The 22,681-nt window shown below is 35.9% G+C and overlaps 1 protein-coding gene across 1 annotated transcript in view; it reads right to left on the minus strand.

Annotated features, from left to right (window-relative positions):
- Positions 1-22,681, minus strand: part of DMD (dystrophin) — a 979,219-nt gene that overhangs the window by 877,011 nt on the left and 79,527 nt on the right. The window lies entirely within an intron of this gene.

Here is a 22,681-nt window from a genome sequence, read left to right on the forward strand (position 1 = left end):
AGAGGACAAAAGAGGATATCTGTAAGACCCAACCTACAAGATTTCTACTGACAGCTTGGTGTAGCAGATTGAACTACTGAACTACCTTGTCTAGACTGAATGTCAGGCTGAGGAAACCTTTTATTTTTCTCATTTTATATTGTTAGTTGGAATTGTTCTCTCATTATCAATGTTTTAGGGAAACTGACTTTTCCTATTTTTTTAATTCTTTAAGACACTGCAAGTGTTTAAATTAGGTCTCACTCTTCAACTCTAACTAATTAGCTATTTAGAGAAAAACTACTGAGTGCTTTTGAGGACCAGTATGGATGTCACATAAAAAACAAGTAGGAGCAACATAAAGGATAAAGAACATGACAGACTGCCAGTGTGCAACAGAAGGAAAGATTAAAAAAGGAAACAAAACAAAAACAAGGACAGCAAAAAGAACAAGAAGGAAAAAAGAAAAATGAGGAAAGGGTGAGGGGAAGACAGAAGGGGAATTAAACACATTTACCCTGGCTTGTGGAGAAAAAAAGGGAAAAAGACATAAGGAAAAAAGGAAAGGGATGGGGAAAAGCAGAGATAAATACTTCCCTTCTGGAAAGAAAAAAAGGATATCTGGTAGACAGAAGATCATATGCAGGGAAGCAGTAAATCTGAACAAAAGAACTACTGAAGCATGTGTAGCTTAGGCAAAAAGATTTGACTAGCATCCAGAAGTACCAGAATAATGCAAACAAGCTACATACGACTCCTAAAACAATAATGGGCAGCTGTGAAATGTACACATAGATCTATGTTTGAACAAATTCATGTAATTTGCTCATGTTTGTTAACCGCCCCCCGCCCTTCTTCCCCTCCACCATTTGTCAACCCTTTTCCCTAAATAAATTGTAGCATATGGAACTCCCAAGACAAAAGCAGGATCAAAATTGCTATGAAATTTAGAAAGAAAAGAAACAGAATGTCAGCTCACACTTCCAGAACATTTTAAGTGTACACAACATGGGGTGTTCAGCTCCAGTTCATACACTCGTAATTCTATTCCCAGCTGTTGACCTAGTCCTCCTCTAGTCCACCACACACAAATATCCTTTGGGAACTGATCCTACTTCTCCATGTCCATAGATTTGACCTGAGGACCTGTAACAAAACACTTGAGTGTCAGGACATCTGCCTCAAGTGCTGGTGACCCACCCCTGCCTTACCCTTTCAAGGATAAGGACTTGTAAGAGTTCTGAACCACTTCTGAACTCTTCCAAAAATAATCTGTTCTAGTTATTAACAGCGTTGTAAACGCCAGATTAACTGGTTTTGTGTACTGGGGCTTTTTATTATGTTCTAACCAGCAATTACTTTGGATCCAGTAATTTTTTTCCAAAGGGAAATCACTAGTAAAATGCAACCTAAAAAGCCCCAGTGCTTCAATACATCAGATTTCTCTGCACAAGATAAATAACTGCTCAGACTTCAGCAACTAACCTATCTCTACCTGAGAAGCTGGTGATTCAAAAGGAGTTCAGTTTATGCCTTATCTTTACATGGAAATAGATAATTACTCATTTGGATATTCACCTGTGTATGTCGTGTCCCCTCTTTTATCTATTTTTCAATGTCATATACATATATTTGTTGGCATCCATAAAGTTAGAGGGTTTTTAGGAAATGGTTAAAAAAGTATGTAAGTCTTAGACTGAGGTACTGTTAGCATTGCAGATACAGCAGAAAAGTTTCCCAAGCAAGCAGAAAAGTTTCCCAAGCAGTAGACGGGACAAATAACAATAGGCCTCTGTAGAATTGGCTTTAGGATGGCAACAAGGTTATTTAATGTATATCTTTAGAGGTTAGCATGAATAGAGCTCTGTTCTTTTTCTCCTATGAACCAGTCTTTGTTTTAGCTACCATTACGTGTGTTTATAAGACTGGATAGAATGCTTGTCAATATGTGTTTTTTTGTGTATGATTGGCTGAAATCTAGGCTGAGATGATTTTATGTCTTTCTGTATGTGCCCACCTTCGGGAGACATTTTGTGTGGATCAGTGAAATTGCATTATCCAATTTTTGCAGTCAAACACCAATGAAATCGTGTTGCCAGTACATCCAAGTACCTTGAAAAAATACCAATGATGATTTAAAAACTTTTTGGTTTGTGGTTTGTTTGTTTGTTTGCCAGTTTTTGTTTGGCTTTGGAGTTATTTAGGTTTTTTGGTTGGTTTGTTTTTGTTGGGTTTTTGGGTGTTTTTTTTTTTTTTTGTTGTTGTTGAAAGCAACAAAATTCAATATCCTATCAGGATAAGTCTTCTTAGTGCTACAAAGTGGACTAAATTAATGAGGAAGGACACTGGTAATACCAAAATGTGAAAGAAAAGTAGAAGTTGGTCAATACCAACTTCATTTTGTCAAATGAGTATAAATGGGGAAAATACTTAATATTTCTTGAGGGATTCATTTGAACAGGAAATTTTTTTTTGGTTTACAGATTAGGGAAGCACAAGTTAAATGCTGCTGATACATCATGTGACATTATATAAAAGTAACAGAAACACTTCTTGCCACATGGATTTACTACTACTATTATTATTGCTATATATAAAATCTATTGCAACTCCACAGCCCAAAACTGCAATTTTTACCACAGTTGCTGAGAGATATGTTGCTCCTTTCATCTTAAAAAAACAACTAATAACTTGTAAGGTTGATTAGCAGGAATCACAATGTGCTTGGAGTAAGGAGGCAACGTTTGCTCCTCAGGCCCCTTGCTGGTTGTTGGGCTGATTGGAACAAAAGAACCTGACTGATATTTTAGAGAAAAAAATCATATAACTTCTTTTAAAGAGTGACAGGACCTAGTAAACAGATTAAATACGTCTTGACTGTAGTAACTCTGGTTTCAGAGTTTCTTACTTTAAAATCATTTTTATTCTTTCCTGGGGAAAATGGGAATTATTGACTGAAGCCAGAGAGAATCAGTATTGACCCTTTTTCTCCCCTCTGAGCTCATGGGTGTTCCCAGACTCTGCACGGGAAGGAAGGACATCAGGACAGATGGACAGGCCCAGCTGTGGCTGGCAGCAGCCATCCCTCTGCAAGCCCTATTGAACAGCCAGCAGCAGAAAATCCTCCTGGGTTAGACACTAATAAAACTGGTTTGTGTGCACTGCAGCCTCAGTGACAACCTGTAATAAGCATTGTTACTCCTGTGCACCAAGGATCTGAGAACTGCTGAAACTAACTCAAAGTGAAAGCGAGCGCTCGCACCTCGGCTGCTGTTTAACCAGCCAGCTCAAAGAGAACCCAGCACTACAAATGTCCCTGTCACCACTGTGGGAAAGGTTACAGGCCAGAAATGAGCAGCACTGGCAGCTCCTGTATTTCAGCAGTCATCAAAAAAACACCCCAAAAAAACAACAACAACAAAAAAAAACACCACCACAAAAAACACCCAACAAAAAACCATCCCCTATAATAAGGAACCTGTTCTGAAAAAACTTTAAACAGCTCTAGACTTTATGGTTTATCACCAGGAGAGTTCCATGCACTGGGAGGAGAAAAGCTGTGATAAAGGAGCTGTGGCCAACACTGAAGTTGGCTTTCCAGGAAGAGGGGTGAAGGTTCTTGGGGTTTTTGTGTTTCTTAAACCTTGGAAGAGACATCAGCATTTAGCTGATCAGCAGGCTGTCTCAGAATAAGCTGTGACAGAGGCACTGCAAAGGAAGTAATACTAGAGCAGCTATTAATTACAAGAAATGAAAAAGTCAAAGTTATGTAACTAGATAAAATTACCCGCAACTTTTATATTTATGACCTTTATGAAACTACACAGGTATTTTTGTTTTGTTTAGAAAAAAACAGATAAATGCTTATGGTTAGGCTGTGTCCTTCCTTAGCTGGAGATTTTTACCATCTAGGTTACTATTTTTGTTCAGAATGAGCAATAGAGGACAGGAGACTAAGAACAGAAGCGTTAACTCATGAGCCAGCCAGAGCAGAACACATCAAAAACAGGAAATAGGACTCCAGAAACTTTCTGAATTATAGGTTTTAGCTAATTAAAAACGAAGGTGAAAGAAGCATCAGGATTTAAAACATGTAATCAGAGTCTAAAACGTGACTTTAGTATCTAGTGCTTCACACAACCTTCTGATTTGAAAATGAAATTGCTGTTCTGTTTTCAGCAAATGCCACCTAGTGATGCATAGTTGCAAAGCTTTGAACTGCTTTGATTTTTATGTTTATTGTCCCAGACTTTCTGATTTGCTCCTATGGAAAAAATAATAATCAGGCAAATGCTCCACATGGTCACAGACTCTCAGAATTCATGTCACTCACATGCAGAACACAGAGGAGGATGGGTTAACCACATGTGAGGGACCAACATTTGTTGCAGTTTGTATTAAAATATTCATTACAAACAACCATGCAAAGTACACTGTGGTAGCTAGCACTATTCTGTAATATTTCAAGTTCTTTTTTTGTTCCTCTGTCAAAAGCAGTTAGAGAACAGGCTGTTCTAGTCTGCTTGACTGACTGCTGTCTACTTTAGTTCTTCTGACCCAATTAGTGTCTGAGTTAATTAGGAGGAGCTGCCACTGGGACATCAAAGAATGTATCAGAGAAGTTTGCAATCAATGAGACTAAGGTGTTAATATGCAATTGTTTACAATTCACACACCTTGTTCTTAGGGTTAAGATACTGTCATTATAAAGCTGACAGCATCAACTAGCCCATGCTAGAATTCATTTTCTTATACAAAATTTGAGAAACTTTGAAAGAAAGGAATACATGCCTCTAAGAACAGCTGTGTAAATTAAAGGTAAGTGAACTGTTTTCCACTCCTGCTTCACCTCATATGAAGTAGACAAAGTAATGATGAATGTATTTAAACTATAGTTGTGATTTATTTAATTTAGAAAGAATTATTGCAGGTTTCATGCTGTCAAGTCTCTTGCTGTCCTTTCACCACTCCCAAGCATCCTCCACTTTCCAAGGATAGAAAAGAAAGGACAAAGAGTAAAGCCCTTGTTTATAGTGGTAATTGTGGGGGGAAGCCAATAGAACAGGATTTAATTCCCCTATACCCTTTCCCCTTTTGCAGCTACTTTGTTCTGTTGCTAGTGGTTCAATTGCATAAATGACTGAAGGATCTTAAATTTTGAAAAATACACATATTATGATCTGAGTGTTTGGCATACTGAACATGATTCTCCAGTATGACCCCATATTTGGAAAAACTCCAACTGTACAGGTGAAGGCTAATACAAACTAGATATACCAGCACTTCACAGAAAATCTGGATTACAAAGAATTCTAAATGTGTATCCCCTACACCCTATCAGGGCAAACATTCCTGAAAAGAAAAAGAGAGTAATTGAATTTCTAGACAGCTGAATAGCAACACCTTTCAAACAGCCACAATGTTTATTGCAGACTGTTCTTCCTTCAGTTTCTTTCTGAGGCATCTCCTTTTCATTTAACAGCTTTATTTGGAAAGTGACTTCTCAGTTCTCACACAAAGCGAAAACATTCAAATTGGAAGAATGGGGGAGGTGTTTGTCTCTTTTGCTTCTAAGATGGTGCAAAATAAGAGCACAATAGAAACGAGTTTTAGACTTCATCACAAAGATGGCGACAACTGTTACAAAGATTATGCATTTTTTAGAATTTTAAGGCAAAATGTATTAAAGTTAGAACTCAGCAATATGCCCAAAGCCACCAATAGTTTAAACCGTGTTTTACTCAGCAACCAGTGGGCAAAAAAAGCTATCTTTATAGAGAACAGGCATTATAAGCTGTAAAAATCACATTGCTGAAGACAAGAGAAGCATTTAAGGTGAGGTACCACCCTTGTCTGTCAGATTACACAGCAGCTTTGGCTTCTGGTGCAGTCTGTGCCTCACTGGGAGGGGGCAGCCTGTGATACCTAGAGGAAATTGCAGGATGTGCTTCTGAAGCACTCAGGCATTGGTCCTGCTCAGGAACATTTTATTATCTATAGTAACACTAAAACAACGTACTTGGCTATGTGTTGTTACACATATGTTAACAATTTTGCATAAGGTTCTTAGATTATTTTTAAACTGTCTACAGAACTAACTGAAATTAGGTAGAAATCCTGTCCAAAATTCATCTGCCTGACATTAGAACACTGGCTTTTGTTGAAACTGAATATTCAGTTTGGCGCTGAACACATTTTTCATCCACACATGGGGACAAAGCTCAACATCTTAAATTTACCTTGGAAGAGCGGAGTAGAAAGAATTGGTAAAAATAAAATGGACACGAACACTAAGATAGCAAGGAAGAAAGAGGATATACATAATTACCTCATCCATATTTTGAGATATTTTTTCCACTCTGGGATAAGGGGGAAAGTAAAGGGAGGAGCAATTTTTAGAATGACAACATCATTACATTTTTTAATATCACTCTGAAATTCTTATTCCTCTTCAGAATATTTGAAGCACTAGTGAAATATTTATTGAAATTAGATTTAATGAGTACTGTTCATCTTCTCATTAAGTGGGCATTGTCAGAGCAAGTTGGAAGAATATTTGCAATAACAAATTGTATTTAAATCCTGGCAGATTTCATGCCCTCCCAACTGAAAGTAGGATTTTCTGGCTGTACCAGACATGAACATTTTAGATAACTAATACATTTGTTGCCTGTATGTATTCTGTGCATTGACCAGTGGTTTTTTTTGCATTGCCTACATCATTCAGAACTGCTTGCAATGAAGGATTTCATATCTATAACATTAAGTGAAGATTAAGAAATATTAGTATTGATGCTAGGACAGTTACCTATTATAAACATCGATTTTTATTTCAACTCAGTGCCAACTCATCAGCTCTACTGAGAGGAGCTGTGTTTCCTTAATATAGATTCTGTACAGAAAAAGAAGAAAAACATCTATTTGTCATTCTTTTTACAGCTGTTCTTTTCCAGTCTAGACAACTCAAGGCAAGTGTGACATTTCACAAGATCATAAACTACATTGAAGAAACATACTGTCATTCTATACCGATGTTTTTGCAACAGTAAAGAAGAATAATTTTCTTTGTAGCCTAATGCTTTTTAGAGGCACCCCAATCAATCTGCACAGATATTTTGATCACATTCATCCTAATAGACAGAGTGAATAGATATTGGAATTTCAGTTTGGGCTTCTATGCTGGAGGATGTACAAAAGACCAATGGAAAATATTCCATGTAGAAAACTCTTAAACCAGCAGAGGAAGGGAAATATGGAAAAATACTTTAAAATGAACGTTAAAATGTATGGATAACTTCCTGGGAGAGGAAAGAGAAGAAATGAGTATTCAGCTAAAAAGACTATTGATAAAATCTCACCCAACAAAGCTGAAACTATTACACTGTGGCTTTGACAGCTACTTAAAACCTGCACATGAACCAAGGGAACTTCACTGAAATTAGAGCATGATGGTTTAGAATGAATCAAAAAATGTTATTCACATGACTTCTCAGGAAGTTCAGATAGTACTCTACAAAACAGTTTCATGTGAACACAATAGAGAACATACACCCTCTCTCCCTGTTGAAATCAGGTATAATTCCTATTTTCTACATATGCCCCCTTTAATTTATCAATAATACATCTTCTTTGCACACTCTTTAGCTTCTTTAATGTTTTCAAACTCCATAATTTGAATCTGGCTACCTGCTCACTCTATGGTTCACAGTTACACTGCAGAATTCCTGAGCATATAAAATCCTTGGGACTAATGTGTAAAAGGATAAAAGGAGATTTATAAAGATTACTGGTGGAAAGGCATTCAGATGGATCTGAGCACAGGTATCCTGAGGCAGTGTTTAGCTTCAGTAAGAACTAATTACTGATATGCAGATGCTGAGATGAGCTCAGCTGGTCAGAGTGTGGTGCTAATAACACCCAACATTGTGGGTTCAGTCTCTGTGTGGAGCATTTCCTTAGGAGCTGGACTTGATCATCCTTGTGGGCCCCTCCAACTCAAAATATTGTGTGAATCTCATGCTGGCCTCTACCATTGACCATGCAGTGGATCTTTAGGGTAATTCAGTGAGTATGAGGATCAAGAAAACAACAATGACTACAGTATTCTGATCCTTTTACTCAGCTCACAAAACAAATATTCTTTGGCCAACACAAAGAACAAAAAAGAAAGTTATTTCCAAGAATTTTGAGAAATGAGGAATGAATTGGCTACTCCTCTAGCCAACACCCCACAACTAACTTAGCAACCACATAAATAGTGTCTATGTTATTTTAGTATTTCTACATTGCTAATTGTCAGGCATTCTTCATCAGCATCATCAGCTTGATGACAATGACACACAGAGGTTAAATCATTTGGATATCTGATTAGCTGTCAGAAACAATGATTCTTTGACATTCAGGCTCCACCTAACATCACAGCAGGACCCAAAGGGTTTGCAACCAAACACCAGTTTTGGAAATTAAAAATACTGCCATTCTTATAATGAAAGAACTTGAAAATCATGCAGCAGGCAGCTACATTAATAAAAGTAACATGCCAACGATTTACAATTAATCCAAAACAACTTACAAAGGTCAAATTGGCATGACTGTGACATTTCAAGCAATGTAAATGGAAGTCTTAAAATTCTCCATGCTTCTATTTTACAGTCCCAGTAATAAGGAAATTGAATGAATTTCAGGTCTTTGACATGTTTGTTCTATTGACAATTAGGTCTTGAATAGAAAATAACTTTGTAATACACAATTCTCCATAATAAATTGTTTAACAGCTAAGGAGATCATTATGCATAAAAAAGTCATTCTTTTTAAATTATTTCTGTTCCAACTGTAGTCAAATGAGATAGGACAACAAATCTTCAAGGACAAGAAGAAAGCTTAAGAAAGCTTCTAAACTCTGTTTATATAATCAGGCATGCAGATAGTATTTAATAGAATCTAATGCAGATATTTTCCCCCTGCTAGGTTTTACCCATGGTAAGAAACTACCCAAAACACAGACTGATTGGACACTGGTTTTTTGGACTAAGCAAAGTTTGCCTGACTACAAACTCAATTTAATTAACATTTCCTATTTGACCATGAAGCTAGGTGTGGTCATGAGAAAACAATTTTCCGTGCTACCAGCGAATATATTGAATTAACTACTCAGTGAGATGGAGAAAGAAGCACGATAAAGAAGCAATATGAAGACAAAGTTTTAGAACTGACAATAATGTGGCTTAAGTTATCTTCAAGAAGTAGCAACTATTTACACAGTAAAAAAGAATTATGTTAGTAAATGGAGACAGGACAATATAGAAGGACTTCTTTCTATAAAGTGCTTTCATACTGTAACTATACCAGATGGATACTAGTCAGAGAAATTCATGCTCTTTGCTTCATGTATTTGAATATTTTTCATTGCCAGCTTTGGCTTGTACAACATAAACCTCACACAAAATATGTAACCTTCAACCAGCCAATAAGACAGGTCACCATCAGGAATTATATATTTAAAAAATTGAAAAAAGTTATAGTCTCAGAAACAGAAACAGTTAAGTCATCTTCCTTTTGGTTGTTGATTTATTTAAATGCACTCGATTTAAGATGAGCATTTAAGGGTCTGCTGGTTTTTTTATTTTAAAATGGAACAGATGTACACCTACTTTTCAATGTACTGCACTGTCAAGATATTCCCCACAGCACTCCTTGTAGTACAGGACTCTGCTAGAACAGAGAGGAACCTACTTTATATTTTAATTTTGAAATATATAAATAAAATAATACTGCACATACAGGAAAAAAAAAAAGAGAAGAAAAAGAAAGAACTTTCCTATTTCATAGACATTGGACAGACATGTCATCATCCTGGCTGGAAGGAGGTGAAAAACCAGTGTCATTGCTTGAAATGATGTTACTGGCTTATTCTCATTAGTGAGGATTACAGTCTTGGCAGTCTAAGCAACATAGATTGAAATAACTGCAACAAGTATAATGCCAACACTAAGAAATAAGTAAATTATGGAATTATAGTCCTTTACCAGCCTGTAAAGCTTAATAGCCTTCCCAAGCTATTATTTTAATTTATATTTTCCATAGAACTTCACATCTTTGAAAATGTTTCTATTCTAAGGAACACGCAGTTACTATGATTGCACGGAAAGTAGCAGATCAAAACCCTCAAAAGCTGGCTTTGATTTTTCCTACAGCCTTGTCAGAAACATAAACATTCTACAAGTTTTAGAGCTGAGATTAGATATTACTTTTCAGAAATAATTATTTTAATATTAAATGCTGCTTTAGAGAATTAATTAATACTGCAAAAAACATTTAAAGTATTAAAATTCTGTGCACTTACAATGTACAGTTATAAAAGGATGAATTAATATTTATCCTAGAACATTGAAATTCAGCTAGAAATCTGATCAGTAATCTTTCTATGCACATTCAGAGGACTATAAAAACAGACATCAGTGGGGTGATTCAGAAGCAACTTGCAAACAATAAAAAAATCATCATGAGGTGCTTTTCAAATGCATCCATATTCTAATTTTGCAGCATTTGCATTGAAGTGAAATGTATCTTAAGACTACCCAAAGCACCAAATCAAGCACACAAGGTGTAAACATAGATATGCAAGGGTACACATGGTTAAAGTACTGAAGTTTTTGCAGTGGGTTCTGTCCTTCAGATAAATCAGAGGTCTGCAACTGCTTGGCTGTGATAGAGGCAAAATATTCACCCATATGATGTTCACTTGTGCAAGTGTTCAAGCAGCCACATCTCTACAGCACTGGTGCATTAACACAGCTTTCCATGAAAAATGGCACACACATCCAGTGATGTTTGATGACTTTTATTAAACTCTTCAAGCAAGTGCTCATCTCACTTCTAAGTATTCCTGGACATCATTTTCAGTTCTAATGGCACTAAAGTGAGCATTAAGCCTAGTTCCTGTTCCTTAATTCATTATTTATTCCAGGCACATAAACTTTAACCCATATGTGTAAGCAGCTCTTTTTAACTTCCATAGAGTGTATTTGACTGCAGCTGGGTTTTGGATTTTGTTGTTTTTTTTTTTTTTCCCAATGCTATTACTAGCTGTCATCTTCACTTTACAAACTGCAATTAGGCCTGGTGATTAAAATGCATTAACTACATTTCTGAGAGCTGCTATATGTAACAAAGACCATAGACTGTGTGTGTTCTTCCCATCCCTGACTATTTTTTGGCACACTACCATCCTCGACCATTGACATTAAGTATTGCCTCTACATTTCTCTGCAAAATGTATACACAAGGTATAGGAGACCTGCAATGAAACAGTCATCTCTGAACAAATATTTAAAGTAACAAGTCCAACCAATCAGAACTTCTGGGTTTCTTTGCAAATGTAATTATTGTAGAAATTCTTTGAAAATCTTGATCATTTATCTGAACACTGAAAATGCCTGAATTTGTTAAGCATATATTATGGTATATATATACACACATTCATGTATTCACCACACTTCAAGACAGAGCCTTTTGCTCTGTATTTTGCACCTTACTAAAATTCCTGCAAGAAACCAGGTAAGCACTGCCACCTCTGCCACTTCTGTGTCTGCAAACACAATGGTTCAAAAAGTCTCACCAGCCCAAACTTGTTCCAGATATATTCTGCACCACAGCTGATACTCAAGGAACCAAAACAAGTCCACCCAATTTTTCCTTTACAAGGTGGGCTGGCACGCTGACCTCTCTGCTGCCCAACTCCCATAAACCTATATCTACCCAGGAAAGATTGCAGCAGAATACAGAACGCTCCAAAATTGTACCAATGATGGCATGGAGATTTACAAGCAAGCCATTAAATGAAGATAATATGGACAGAAATATGCCAAGCACTCTTCAGAATGCATTTACATGCAAGCTGAGCTAACTGAAATTCTTGAGGAAGGCCTACACTCTAGATTAGGTATGATGCACCTCCTCCCAAATTAAAATTAGTAAGGTCTTCCCCCTTACTACTACAGATGAAGCAAGGAACAGCCTGGATATCAGAGCTTCATCACAGCCACTTATCCCCATCTGAAGAAGTGAAAAATGCTTTTGCATAGATAGGAGATGTACATAAATTAAGGATTTTTTAATTTGTGGCTCCTTTTTTGCCTTTGTTTTGGTTTTGATTTTTATAACTTATAATAATAGGGAAGGAAAGGACATTTTATTCTTAATTTACATGAAGAGTTATTAACATAGTTGTTAACAAGACTGTGTAAAGCCATGGTTGTTCAATAATTAAATAGATGGAAATATCCTGAATCAAAGAGCAAATCCATCTATAGAATTGCTGTCAAGGAGAAGAATTGCTGAAAATACAATTTGTTCTTCTATAACAAGAAAGAAAACCTTATATTGATTCAAATGTTATCTCTCTACTGGATAGAGTACCATTGTTACATTTAATTAATACAATGAAATTTCCCAGTCTATTCTATTAGTTGTTTAATACAGTTAGAATGAAGTTAAATAAGTGTTTAACTCTTTACTAAATTTAAAATGAAAACTGAGCAGTAATGACATTTCTTGACATCACAAAGCATTTTTTCATTTATTTTTGATACTTCCTTTTTCTGTAATATTTCTCTTCCTAACTAGCAGAGAAGAAACACAATTCTGATACACCTCATATACTAATAGTTACCAAAGGCAACAATTATTATTTCTTGATCCCATTAAAACAGACACAACTAAACTTGCAGTATCACTGTCCTAGTCTCCATACTAATAAACCCATAAAATAGGACAAAATTTTCTTATGAGAAATGAGCACTCTTGCTTTCTCTGCAAGTCCAAACTAGTAAGACCCAAGTCACTGCCTAACAGAACAAAAACAACTTCTGTATGTTAAGCATTTGTGCACACGTATTACCTATTATTAAATGAAAAATTACATATTACATATCAAAGGCCCTTTTCTCAAAATCTACATGATGAAACGGTATCAAAACTCCACCTACTTAAAATGCACTGATTTACTCACTGATGAGATGTGCAAGAAAGCAATTTTTTTTGGTGTGTATATATGTGTATGTATGCTTCAGGACAGAGAGAAAGCAGAGTTCATGGTCTAATCCAGTTTGCCACATCTGTATCACCAACTGGACCCTCTCTTAGATGTGTGTGCCAGACTTCACTTCAGTCCAGCTTAGTCAAGTTTATCCCTGCATGTATTAAGGGTGCTGGTGAGACAAAACTCTGTTCAAGGAAGGATTTTTCTGCAGCACAGCCGAGATGTAATTAAGGGGAGCTGGGGGACAAAAGCTGTGATTTAGCTCTTGTTGGTTCTCCAAGGATTTCTTTTTTCCCTTGACGTGGCTGGAAGGAAGATACCATTCCCAAAGTGTCCAGGAGTAAATTTGTATTTGGTTCACAGCAGTTTATTTTGCTTGCAACATTAGTGGTACAGAAAAGTAAACCAGGACGATTCACAATCAATCAACAAACAGAAAACTTACCAAGATCTGTAAGTAACCTAATACTTCTTTGAAATGCCACTAGATAAAATATCAATCAACAGTTGAATGCCAATTGCTAAGGTATCTGTCATAGGGAAACAAGTCCTGTCACTATTCATTCCTTTTCAAAACTCCAATTTGATGAAATATTTGTACTGTTAATTTTTAGGCGCTCAAGCTTTACCGTTGGAAATCCTCCTGATGGAGTGTAAGGTAAACCCCTCTAGTTTTGTTTATTCTGTATGTGTAAAGTTCCAACTGAATTCTACAGCTTAAAATGTAGCCCTGAAAACATAATTGGAAATTTATATTAATGGTGGATAAGTCAAAATTTACTTTGAGATGAGGAATTAGTACTCGGAATTTCAAAATATGAATTGAGAACTACAAATATTTGTAAATCCTCAATGTGTTAATAATTATTCACTGAAATTTCAGTAACTGTGGATGATGACTGTGTTGAAAAAATTTGTAATCTGTTCATAAACAAAGGCCTTCAAGAGCTAAGAACAGAATTTTAAGCAGACATATACAATTTAACAGTGCCAAAAATAGAAACTTTTTAATTAATCACTTACTAAATAGCTACTTTTTCTAAACATAAAGCAGTCTCATTACATCAGCCTATATAAACCTCATTTTTCAAGTGGATACAGACTTTGTGGTCTTATTTTGTCTAACTTTGTTTTCAAAATATCTGAAACCATCTCAGTGAAACTAAGTGAAGAAATTTAGTTCATGCTTGTAAAGAAAGACAACAGAATTTTGGCTTCTCATGTTAAAACCTATCATACAATACCTTCAAAAATTAAGAGTTATGATGGTGATTAATTTGCTACACTGATTTACAACAGCAAATATGCAGATATAATCCACCAGTATCACTTACACAATGCATCATCAATAAACAAAATGACATTAAAAAAAAATAGACTGAGAATTATGAAATCACTTAGCCATCTGTGCTGTTAGGACTTCAGGCTTTCAGCAATATTTAAAACAGGCTAGTTAATACACATTCCTATATATAATGAGAAGTGGTCCTTGAGGGGTTTCTCTGACTAAAGTATGTTACTTTATTAAAGAAGTTTTTGCATGAGAAGCAACTATTCTACTAAATTACAGATACAAAATTAAACCATTTTACAAAGAAATCTAAGTTACATATAAGACAGACACTGAAAGGAAAAGGCTTAGAATAAAATATTGGTTGGAGCATCTCTGGAAACTTCTAATTTATTGACCAGGTTTGTATTTCCCTTCAGCATCTATTACATTTCTCAGAGTAATGTGTTTCAGCTTCAAGAATTTGAATCTAGTTAAATTTTTGTGTCTATTCTGTCTCTTTTCATAACTGAGGTTATTATTAGTATAAAAAGGTAAGAATTAGGGTCAAACTTTCTTCATATAATGTCAATAAATACTCATGAGTCAGTTCATGTGATAGAATATCAGGGTTTAGATAACTTTTCAAATATAAAGCTGCAGTTAAAATTGAATGGAGTATTAAAAATAGAAATATAAAATAGAAAATAAAATAGTTTTTTATATCACTGGCTTCTCTTTGAAAATCATACTTTTCTGGACATACTTTCAGGAAGATTTAAATTCCTAAGAAGCTGGTTTTTCTCCACTTAATGATTGCAATTCAGACAACTTGTTAGACTAAGTCTCTAGATAACATGTATTTCTTTTCAGTGTTTTAAAATTACAGTAAAAATAGTTTATTGTATGGATTTTAGAGGTACCTTAGAAAATACATGGGGAGAGCTTTTCTGAGAGCTCTCAGTTGGTCTCAGGCTCTGGGTGCCTGCAGGAATCCAGATACGGAAAAAAAAGGCTCAACAGCAAAAAAAGCCCAGATTTATTTTGGCCTCTCTTTGGTGTCACTTGTACTCTACAAATACACGTGAGACACTCAGGTCTGATGATCATGATAGGAGCCAGTGAATGCTCTCTGCTCACTTGAAACCAGCACTGCTCCTCTACAGAAGGAAACTGGAGGGGCCACAGGGAAATCTGGAGCTCAGCCAGGACACAAGTGCCTCCAGATCAGCCCACCCGGACCAGTGGCACAGGCACCTCCCTGCAGACACAGAAGATGACCCTCAGTCAGCTGATTCCACAAAGCAAATCCAGTTTTTAAAGAACTGCTCCCTAATAAAGAAAGTGTTTGCTGAAGTAGAACATCAGCCCACACACACTGTCCATATTTCTGCAAGGATGTTTTTGTACATTCTCATAAATTCTTTAGTAAAGCCTTCTCCAGGGCAAAACCATGATTTTTCAAAATCCATGCATTGGGACTAACCAAGATTTGGGGGAGCTACATTTCCACACACATTTTAACATAATTTCATAAATCTGTAATTTGCAATATCACCATTGCCCACTTTGTGTTATTCCCCAGTAGATAAACACAAAGGGAACTCCTGAAAATGAAGAGCAACCAGGCAGGAAGATTTCACAGATGTTTTCTGTTGCTCATTATACAAAAACTTAGAATGCTCATACCTCATAGGTCAAGAAATGGCAAATATTTAAAAGGAGAGGAAAAAAGGCATTGAAAACCAGATTGCTTTTGCTGCCTGTAACCCTTTTTTTCCAGCAATTCATGACTATACATGCTAAAATTATGCATGTTTAGCATGTGTATTGCCATAGCATCCTCTCTCTGACTCTTAGCTCTCTTTTGCAGGGCTCTATCAAAACACACTAAACAATTATCTTCTCTTTTTTACACCATTCCCAAAGTGCTTCCTTTTCCAGGCCTAATTAGTTCTGATATTCAGTGTAATTAGTTGAATTTAGAAATTTTCTATGAAAAAAGGTTGCTCTACAGCTTCTCATCAGCCTATTTCAGGGAAGAAAATTTGACTGATGGTTAAATATCAACAACATAGTTTTCCAAAGCTGTATCTAAAAAATTAAAATACCATGAAATTAAACAACCAGGTGGAATACACTTCAGTCTGATTTATTTCTATTGGAAAGGGAAAAAAATCCCCCCAAAAAGCCAGGTTAAAGGCCTGTAAAATCCAAGAGAGTAAAACAACAGATATGAGGTCAGAATAAAAGCATTAATTTGAGTAAACTCTGCCTATATAGGTAAATAAATAGAAAAGATGCACACATTAGACTTCAAGAATAGCACCAAATTACTTATAATGAAAAAAAAAAGTTGATAGGTTTGTCCTTTTTTCCAAATTACTGAAAAAGAAAAAGAGCTCTAGAGTTTTTGGCTTACCTTTATTTTTTTAATGGTCAGGGCAAATTTAATGTATTTATTGTTAATCAAGTTTCCAGTGCCTTTACACAGCTGAGAATTGTACACTGAAATATGAGCTCTGAAGTTGAGAAAGTTAATTGGTTTCACTGATGAAAATAAGCCACTACCTCTGTGACCAGCCTGACCTGGTTTGGAGCTCTCCCTTGTAATAAAAGAGAACTTGCAGTGATAGAAATTAGCTTTGTTATCCACTCAAAGTCTCCAGCCAAAACATGACAACCTAGCAGCCAATTATAGCTCCACACCTGCTGTTGGGAGGAGGACCTCGTTAATACTTAATTTGAAGAACAGCCACTTTAATGTTTTCTGAGGAATGAGGAATAGCTGAGTAGCCACTTCACCAGGCTGGATAACCCACAGGAAGCCTTTTCCAGGGCTGGCCACAGGAGTCAGGGAAAGAGGAATGATCGTTTTGCCATCTATGGAAAGATGCCTGAAATCCAACTTTGTGTAGTTTTTACATGAAACCAAAAGTAGCAGTTCCAGCATCTTTTCCCTCTGGTTATCCAGAATATGCTCAGCCTAAAGACTCTCTCAAGATCCTTATTCTCTGCATGCTAATAGACACATTTAGAAAGAAACTAAGACCAAACCCAACATAAATAGTCTTTATGTATGCTATTGATTTAATCAACTTTTATTTCAGTAAGTTTTGCTCAGGATAAGATAACACTAACTATAAAACCAGACTGAACAAAGTTGGTTTCTTGAAAACAACAGACTGAAAAACAGGAAGGGATGCACAGCAAAGTTACACAACACTGGAAAGCTCACGATTATGTCACCAGCAAGATGCCTTACTAACACCTTCCAGGTATCTTAGCTGTATAAATAATAAAGTAGGTTCACCACATACAAGTAATTTTTGTCAAAGAGTGCATGAAATATAAAGAAAGATAAAGCTGAAAGTGCTTGCAATATTTCAGATAGAGCAGCTGTTTACAGCTCAGGTTTTAACATCTATCAGCAAGCTTGACTACAAAGATACAAATACTATCTACCCATCCCACTGCATGAGATATAACAGATGTCTCCAGTTCAAATATCTTTATGCACTCATCCTCTTCAATATCCTGCATGACAATGCACTTCTCATGCTGGAAATTATCATGGGGTGATAAAGAGTGATGCAAAAGACTAAAAAGACCAAAAGTCTGGGTATAATAACTTGCACCCAAAGGCAGCCTAAAGGATGGCTTAAAAAATCCTTCAAATGTGAAACTAAGAATAACTGTAATGGAATATTATTATATTATAAAAACTGAAAAAAGAGGTCATAACATCTGAATTCTTTCTGCCACAATAGAGTACAAGTTAAGCCATTTAATTTCTGCATTTCAGTTGCTGTATCCAACCCAAAGACAATGGTTTTAGTCTTGATTTATTAGTCACTATGAAGGAGATTAAGATTCTCCTTTGTAAAGCCATAAAGGCATCCAAATTATGACTGATTTGAACAGGGTTAATTATATAAGGCCTATTTAGAAGTCAGTGACACTGTTATGGGATGTCCATTCGACTCTTTTATCAAACACAGCCCAGTCAAGCTAAAACTTCTATAATTGTGTTTTTACATCTATTATTAAAAATTATAGGTAAGAATAGCTTTGAGAGTTAGGATAGAGAAAAGATTTACTCTTATCAGAAATATTAATCATTTAGCTATTTTCTTGGGAGGTATATCAATGTGTCCTTGGAGTTGCAGGCAAATTCAGTATTCCTGGTTTGGAACATATCCATTCCAGTCCCTGTGAGAGGAGTGAAAGAAAGAAAATATCTGTAATGGGAGAAGCTGCAGTCATTAGAAGAAGCTGACAACTGTATTTCAGTGCTCTGCATGTGGCAGAGCACCAGGGAGAGGTCAGAAAAGAACTTCTCCCTTTTTCTTAACTTTTATTGACTGTTATTGCAGTGAGCACAAAAAGTGAAGCCCGTGTCTTCATTTTATGTCTCTCAACCAGCACTTCCTTCAGTAAGTGTGCAATAGGAAGTAAGAATGGTACTGGAAAGTGAGGTAAAAATAAAAGTATCATGAAGACCAGTGAAGAACTGAAGAACAAATGGCTCATGACAGAGCCCAGGCCACCTTCCCCTGCAAAAAAAAATTTAAAAGCCAACAGAAAAACCTCCCACAAAACCACACAAGTTTTCATTTTATATTTGATGAAAATCCATGGAAGAGAAACTAGATGTCCTAGAGCAAGAACCTGAAGAGCAGAACCCAGACTGGTGAGCTGTTGGACATGAAGACAGACCACCAGGAAGGGGCTTGAGGGTGGAAAGGGGAAGCAAAGCAAAATCAGAGAGAGAAGCAAGGTCAGGCATAGATCACAGATCTCCTTATACCCCAAACTTCACTGTTCCTGCTTTGTCAAATGTCTGCAAAAAAAAAAGAAGAAATCACCCTCAGGGCTATCTTGAGCCCATTAGTCTATTGGGAGAATGCCAAATTTCTATGAATTTAACCCCACTGGCAAAGATTACATGCACTAATGGTAACACACAAAGACACACACCCGCACCACATCTACCACAAAATTATGCCCTAAAAACCTTCAAAGTCACAGCAGTAATTGGTCTGAAAAACTGATTACGGCTGCCTTTCAGATGGATCCCAAATATAACATGTAATTCTAACTTTGGTACTTCTGGGCTGTGGCTTCTTATTTGTCAAATGGAGATGTTAATGCCTGGTAGGCAGCATAAAAAACAGGCTGCCCTATGCTTGTGAAACTCTGAGATTACATGGGAATGAGAACCAGGATGTCACTGTGCACTTAAAAGCCACAGAGAAAGGCGCAATAGCAATGGGAAAAATGAACAGTTGCATGAGTATCATCAAATGTAGCATTTCCTAGCTGTTGACATCACAAGTTCGAGATAATTTCATGCTCTTTTCTACAAGAAATACCAGATGTCTCACAATACATAATAGATTTTACATTTGGAGTATCTTCCTAATTTAACCTCTACTATTCAAGTGCAGATTTTCTTGAATTTTCACATTAAGGAGAGACTTTATAGAAGATAAAGTTGCCATAGAGATGCATATACTCCTTTCCAATCATCTCAAATATAGCTAGACACAAATAATTATTCAGTTCACCACAGAACATTTATACTTTTACATGAAATATTTCAGGGTGACAGATATTTTTCAAGTCTCTAAAAAAAAGAACTTCAAATAGTAGTAAATTGTCTGAGAAAAAAAAAAAACAAGAAAAGCTAAAATCATGAACAGAAATAATCCTGTTCAAAAATTAGGTAAAATAACAAGCAGTTAGGGCTCCTTTTCAGATAATTTGCCATTTCCTTATCACTCTCACAGATGCAAAAGGTTTTGGAAGAAAAGGAGTTGTTTGTCATTTACTTTGAATGTCTACGAGAAACAAAACCCTGCGGTGGTTCACATGTATGCTTATTGAAAGGTTATACTAATTTCTTTTTAAGAGATGATATAAAAGTAAAGACTGGTATTGGAACACTTCTTAATGGGAGTGAAAGCAACAAAATACTGATGAAGAGAATCTGGAGCTGTTGTGCACAATGCAATCCTCTTGACTGGCAGCTGTGGCTTGGCAATACTGAGACCTTGTGCTATTTGATTAAAACAACATCAAAATGGAAAGATCTCTTCAAATTAGAGGTCAGAAATATCAGTCTGTTTTTTCTGCAGTTGTCAGAAGTGATACAGGGTAATTAAGTCTGGAATAATGTCAGACAGGTGGTACTTTTCTTTTGAAGCAATTCATTAGGGAAGGCTTGTCACTTGTGACATTCCCACATAAATCCTGGTGTCTGATCTCTTCCCCAAATGAGTTTAAATTGTTGAATATGAAAATGCTTTAAAAGGGACTGTGTAGTCTCTATCTTATATTGCAGCTTAAAATGTCATTTGGCAAACATATGACAAAAAAAACCCAACAACAACAACAAAAACAAAACCACCAAAGAAAAGTCATATCATAGTTTCAAACCTTATGCGCAAGCAACAATTTGCAAAGTGAGAATACATACAGAAGATGGATCAGCTGCTATCAGCAAGGAAATGAGAATAAGCATTGCCAGAATCTGCCAGGAACAGCAGATTTGGGCAGGGAACAATTGCCATCTGAACACCTCCATTTATGGACTGAACTTGCTTGTCTATGCTCACTATGGCTGTAATAACACACCAAAAAAGTTCAACAGTGAGCAAAAATTATGACCTTATTCTGTAATACGTGGCATAAATTTCTACTTTTATTGCTCTATCGGTGACTTCAAATAAGACCTCTAAAAATTTGAAGGTCATCTATAAAACCAACAATGCAATTTAAACAAGTACCAGGCACTGAAAGACTCAAATGTGAAAAGCCACCAGCAAACTGGAAAGAGAAAGGGCAGTGTCAAAGTAGCTACAGCTTTCACTTTGGACTGGGTATCTTCAAAGAAAAATAGCTTTTATTTTTCAAAATTTGGTTAATTAGTTTTAAACTGATGGGGAAGAACAAGGGAAAAAATCCAACCCAAAACCCCAAGAAAATATATTTCTGTTAAGATATATTTAAAATAAATTTCAGAAACTTTGCTTACAGTCAGTACAATCTTTTAAGGCTACAGGAGTCCACCAGATGAAACTCATTAAAAGCATATGGAGTACTAAGGTGTCCTAAATAATGGATTGTCTACAGTACCTATAGTGACCTGCCTTGCAATTAGGCATATTGAAGGTCCCATAGAATTACGGACTTGTTACTTGGAAAGGCCAAATTTTAAAAGCTTTTACATGATGAATAAGCATTTTCAAACACTCAATTTTATTTCACAGGGTCAGGTATGGACTAAGACACTCTATTAGACTTCCCAGTAGTATGCTTCCACAAAAATTTACTCATGCTGCTGCAAATATGTCTGGGAAATAAGATCATCATATTAAAAACTCCATCTGGAATTTTTGACAATATTCATTATGGCTAGGAAATATAATTTCCTTTGATTTTCAATAATCATATTAATTTTGGGAGAGAAAGTATTTGATTTACAAGCAGAAGTCTTGACGCCTTACCTGAAGGTGTAAGAATTACTTAGTGTTGATTTATTTGGGGAATTTCAAGGAAGAACATTGACAAATATTTAGAAGCCCTTATTTAGTAAATGTTCTGGTTTTATTCATTTAAAAAATAAAAATTTCTGGCCATGATTTTCCACACATTTTCCCTCCAAATAAATCTGTTTGACAATAAATTACTACCATGTTATTCAGGAAAGTCAAATCTTTTAACTGCTCTGTGTAAATGCATTTTTGCTAACAGAAGACATTTCTGTTTTGTAGTAGCCTTCTCTGCTCGAACTGACACTCATACAAGACATTATTCCCTCTAGGAGAAACTTCTTTCTGCATGTAACAACATCATTTGGATTTAAAATGTTTACTTTTAAGAATGCCAATTGTATTCTAGTGACATGGGGGTGGATTTAATGTAAATTAGCACTGCAAACTGTGAAGATACTGACAAGAAGTACTGCAGAAAAGCAGCTTATTTCCTTTTGTAACCAAAAAAAAAAAAAAAAAGGAATTATTGGCCAAATAGTTCACAGATACTTTTACTTTGGCTTCTGGAGCAAAAAGAACTGAAATTATGACAGCTTCAGGAAATGGTTTTGCCCTGATTTCCAGAATTGTTTCACATCCTATTCTTTTAATATGAATGTAAACAGTGAACAATTTTTTTTTTCACCATCAGTGTTTCAGCAATAAAAATGATGATTTTCACCAGAAGGAAAGCACCATTTATAAACTGCTCATGGAAAGACAGGTCACAACACCTCCTTGCCTGTATCAGGGGACCAAGGCAATTGTGCCAACACTTTATCATACAGTTACTCTTAAAAAAAAAAAAGTTTTGTAAACAGTATTTATAGGACATGTAAACTATTGCAGAAATAG

Source organism: Ammospiza caudacuta, chromosome 2 (assembly GCF_027887145.1).
Source record: "Ammospiza caudacuta isolate bAmmCau1 chromosome 2, bAmmCau1.pri, whole genome shotgun sequence".
NCBI lineage: Eukaryota > Metazoa > Chordata > Aves > Passeriformes > Passerellidae > Ammospiza > Ammospiza caudacuta.